The sequence below is a fragment of the Agrilus planipennis genome, unplaced genomic scaffold (assembly GCF_000699045.2).
Source record: "Agrilus planipennis isolate EAB-ADULT unplaced genomic scaffold, Apla_2.0 scaffold172, whole genome shotgun sequence".
In the NCBI taxonomy this organism is placed as follows: domain Eukaryota; kingdom Metazoa; phylum Arthropoda; class Insecta; order Coleoptera; family Buprestidae; genus Agrilus; species Agrilus planipennis.
In genome coordinates, this window is record NW_020438999.1 from 169,804 (window position 1) to 175,135 (window position 5,332).

Sequence of the window (5,332 nt, forward strand, 5' to 3'; positions counted from 1 at the left end):
AATCTTGTAAAAAGTTAATGCCTAAAATGCCGTCAAAATTAATGTCAATATCTGCTACATGAAACTTAACTGTGCTCCCTCGAAAATCGGTTTTTATACTACCTAAAGTTTCAAAAAATTTGGAATTAATTCCTGATACTTTTATTTTGTCGTTCCTGTCAATTTTATCTAAGAACGTTTCATGTGGTTTCAATAAATTCACGGCAGCTCCTGTATCAATAAGTAAAGTAACTGGTTGGTTCTTTATTTTTGTTTTAATAAAAGGTAATGTTTCTATAAGAGTTTTAATTTTGTTGGTGGAAAAGCTGCTTAAATTTTGAAATGAATTATTTTCGGGGTCTGAATCACTCAATTGAACAAACAATCCCCGTCTTGTTCGTTCTCCGATAAGTTTAAAGGTTTAGTCTGTTCGGGATATTCATTTTCGTGTTCGGATTCAGAATCGGTTTCTTTCTCAACTGCTTCTAGCGACTGAATTTTAGGTTTTGAAAACCCCTTAAATGGTGTACCAGAAAAACTATGCTTTTGGTTAAAAGAGTTTGGCTTAAAATTAGAGGTACTTGGCTTAGGAGTACTTTCGGCGGAAGACTGCATGTTAGTTTTAAATTTATGGTAATTTGAATATTGTTTAGGAGAAATTTTGTCTATTTTAACCTTCTGATTTTTATATTCCAAAAATTTTTGTCTTTCCTGTCTTTCTTTCATTTGTTTATCTATTTCATTCGCTAAACTAAAAGCTTTTTCTAATGTTACAGGTTTTGATGGTAAAACTGCTATCTCTAACTCATGATTTATGTTCATTAAAAATACAGTTTTGGCTAATTTATTAATAAATTCTGTAACAGCGACAATTTCTTCTTCTGTTTCGTAGTCTTCTGTTGCAGAAACTACCAAGTTGTCTCTAATCAGTGAAATTTTATTGTAAATGTCTTTAACGCTGCTGTTTACTTTGGGTCTATAACGAAATAGATCTCCTACTAAACTTTCAGTACTTTTTTCTAAACCAAAATTATTTTCAAGGTGGCGTTTAATATCTGGCCATTCATCTACTCTTTTAGAAAGAATAATTTTGCCTGCCCTACCAGTTAATTTTGTTAAAGTCAGTCTAACGAAATACTGAGTATCGCCAGCACCGCAATTAATAAAAACAAAATCTACATTTTCAATAAACTGATGGAGAGGTATGTTATCACCATCAAACGTAGGAATAAGCTCTGCCAATTCCCTTCTTGAAAAGTTTCTTTCCTCGTTTGAGGTCATGTTTCTCAAGTTTTCAAGTATAGAATTTATGTAATTTTAAAAAAAGTAAAGGTATTTGTAAACCTGTACAGTTTGGTAAATTGGTTAATTAAAGGATCACCAACCTTGCCAATAAGATGCTTGCTATGTAGAGGTGCAAGTTCATGGGTCCTGAGCAGCAGGGCGAACAGGCGGAAATCCAATTTTTGATTTTCCCTTAGTCGGAATGTCTCCTGAAGGCGAAACTGCGAAAGGTTTCTATGGACAACACGATGTTCCACTTCTCCAATGAGTTCCCAATGTTAAAACAGTTTTCTTCGAGAAAAAGGGTTCACCACTATATTCCCGAAAAAGTTCACAAATCTGTTCGAGAAAAGTTCACCACTAAATTCCCGAAAATATTCACTGATCGCCTTTTTTGAAATTACGGAAAAGACGATCCTACTGACTGCGCCAACTGATACGATAAAAGTTCCAACAAAAGAGTTTTTAAAAAGAACTTTATTTTACAATTACAAGATAATGATTATCAGGCCTAGTCTGAAGCTAGAATGATTTGAGTTTTCATAAAAGAATATAATATTGATAATTTGTCTACTAAGCATTTCTAAATTAAATAATAACCAGCTGCAGGTATGGGAAAATAGTGTCCTTGAAAAGAGTCGTCATATTTAGCATGTAACACCTCCCCTTTGAGATGGAAAGTTAATCTTGCAATTAATTTTCCAAGGGTGTCGGAGTCTTGTACTGTCTTCTAGATGTAATGACCGGTGAGGTTCGGGGTGAAACCTCCCTTATATAGCTTGTTGGGTTAGAAGTNGTTCTGGGGTAATTATTGTAGGATGTAAAACATTAGTCCTGGCAAACAATACGGCATCGATTAGAGTGGAATATTCGCTATTTAATTCGTTTCTTAAAAGTTTTAATATGCTTAAATGTTCTTCGATATCTTGTTTTAATTCTAAGTTAAAATGATTTTCTCTTAAAGTTTGGGTGTGATTGTAAAGTTTCTTGAAATTTTCTTGGAATATTTTCTCGTTTGATTCAAGATTAGTTATTGTGCTATTGAAATTTATGATAGTTGTTTTTACAACTTGGGTCTGCTCTTTAATTAAATTAACAAATTGTTTTTCATCTTTTTCGATATTTTGAATTGCCTCATCATAATAATCTGCGTCTTCCTGATCTAATGTCCCAAATACAGTTTTAAAAACAGTACCAACTGCACTAAACCAAGCTCTTTTTACTCTGATATTTGTGTTTTGATTTAATAATTCATGCAATGATAAATCTTTAGATTTTAATAAAGGAAACTTTTGATCGATTACTTTTAGAGCTACATTACATAAAGAATTTTTGGAAAAAATACCGTGTTAACATAACGACTTTGTTTTAGAATACGTATTTTCTATCATTACTAATTTATTTTGTAATATATCCAAACAAAATGTCCCTACTATGAACAGTCTGANTTGAATTTCGGGTTCAATTTTGATTCTAGAAAGAGCATAATGTTCCTTTTTTTATAAATGACTTCATAACTGTATTCTTCAAGCTTTAAACGCCATCTAATTAGTCTGGAGCCCGGATCTTTAATACTAAACAATCACGTACGTGGACGGTGATCGGTATAATTATAATTTTAAAGTGTTTTTCATACAAATATGGCCGAAAAAGTTTTGTAGCCCATGCGACTAGTTTCTGCCGAATTAAGTGTTAGACTGGCATACGCCACAGGCAAGTCTTTACCTATAGGACCTTGTGAAAGGACTGCTCCAGTAGCGTATTGCGAGGCGTCCGTTCTTTGAATTGAGGATATTGCAATACAGGGGATTGAGCCAAGTAGTTTTTGAGTTCTGTAAATGAATTTTGACATTGGTCTGTCCAAAGGAATTGTGTATCTTTTTTTAATAGAATCGTCAAGGGCTTCGCGATCTTAGCATAATTAGGAATGAATTTACGATAATAACCGCTCAGTCCCAAAAATGATTCGATGTCTTTTGCGGTTTTGGGCACTGGAAAGTTGGAAATAGCTTGTATTTTCTGCGGATTTGGTTTTATTCCATCCCTAAACACGATATGTCCTAAAAATTCGTTTCTTTTTTGAGGAACTCACTTTTATCAATCTAAATTTTTAAATTAAATTCTATCAGACGTTTGAAAACATTTCTTAAGCGGTTGTTATGATCTTCTAATGAATTTCCATATTTAACGATATCTTCCAAACATACTAAACACTGTTTGAGAGTGAGACCTGTCAATACCGAATTCATTGCCCTTTGAAACGTTGAGGGAGCATTGATCAGGCCAAAATGGCCTTCTTAGAAATTCATAATGTCCCTCGCTAGTAGAAAAAAAAGTTTTTGATATCGAATTTGGATGTATTCCAACCTGGTGAAAACCACTGGCAAGATCTAGAGTAGAAAAATATTGCGCGTGTCGTAAATTGTCAAAAATTTCGTCTATATTTGGAATGGGAAACTTATAAGGAATAGTAAATTTGTTCAAACGATAGTCAATTACGAAGCGCCATTTTTGTTTTTCCAGAGGCATCTGTTTTCTCAGGCACTATCCAAATTGGACTTGAATAAGGTGAATGACTTGGTCTAATGATTTTTTGTTTTGAAAGTTTTTCAATTTGGAAATTTACTTCATCTTTATGACATTGTGGATATCTGTAGGTTTTTGTTCGAGAAATGCACCATTAAATTCCCGAAAATATTCACTGATCGGCTTTTTTGAAATTACGGAAAAGACGATCCTCCTGACTGCGCCAACTAATACGATAAAAGTTACAACAAAAGAGTTTTTAAAAAGAACTTTATCTTAAAAGTACAAGATAATAATTATCAGGCCTAGTCTGAAGCTAGAATGATTTAAGTTTTCATAAAAGAATATAATATTGATAATATGACTACTAAGCAGTTCCAAGTTAAAAGATAACTAGTTATAAGTATGAGAAAATAGTGTCCTTGAAAAGAGTTACCACTCCATTTTAGGAAAATAGCAAATAAATATGCATTCATATTAATTTTTGACAATTTCAGTGTGTCATGCAGAAATGATTGCCATCTGCAACAAGAATTCGGCGGATGTTAAGGACTCTACGATGTATGTTACCTTGTTTCCGTGCAATGAATGCGCCAAATTGATAGTTGAAAATGGAATAAAGGAAGTTGTGTACAGATCATATAAAGACAAACCATCAACAGATGCTTCAAAACTGATATTTGATGCAGCAGGAGTTAAATATAGGTAATACTTATAGCACATCCAATACACATATTAGAAATGCTATTATTACCGTAACTCCAGTATGCTGTATTTAAGTTTTTTCAGAAAAATTTAACTGAAACAGCCGAGAATTGTTGTTTGGGCGTATAGGCAGTGGACTTCTGGAGGTTATTACCAATGAAAATTCACTGCTGTACAACCTTAATTAAAAAGCTGTACCACTTATTAAAAAACGAATAAACAGGACAGTGGGTTTAAATATTTTATTTACACTATTTACAAAATCGTGGTTCAAATGTGTGCGTAGATATATGAAAAAACTGTAGAAAAACTCTTGAAAACTCTGGTTAGTAACTATATTTTTTGACTATTTATTAAATTTTAAATTAAAGTGGGGTTGTAATAGAGGGTGGTGATTTTTGAATTTAGCGCCTATCATTGGTGAAGAGGAGTGGTAAGGATGTTGATAAAGGGAAGGAGGTATTGAGAGGGCAGGGGTAGAACAAGTAATGCACAAGGCTAATGACACTGCCTGACGAAATTTCCAAATCTACCGATTCCGACTAAATACCTACAATCGCTATTGTAAACCTTTACAAAATAGAATTCAACCATAAAATTGAAATGAACTGTATTCCCAAATGATCGGATCATAAAGTAAACAATTAGAATATATCCAGATGTGTCGAGAATAGATAGTATAAATATTTAAATGGTTTTATGACGAGCAGTTTAAGATCTTTAGAAATGTAAATAATAACAGAATATTGCACCCCATTTCTTAGACCTAAATACAATACGACTTTTTACATGACCTGAACTATTGAACGTCGGCAAATACTTTATGAATGTTAACATA

The 5,332-nt window shown here is 32.9% G+C and overlaps 1 long non-coding RNA gene across 1 annotated transcript; it reads left to right on the plus strand.

Annotated features, from left to right (window-relative positions):
* The first annotated feature begins 3,281 nt into the window (after positions 1 to 3,281).
* LOC112904808 lies at positions 3,282 to 4,608 on the plus strand. Its single transcript, XR_003231380.1, has 2 exons — positions 3,282 to 4,494; positions 4,579 to 4,608. It is a non-coding gene; the product is annotated as an uncharacterized LOC112904808 (long non-coding RNA).
* The last annotated feature ends 724 nt before the right edge of the window (positions 4,609 to 5,332 follow it).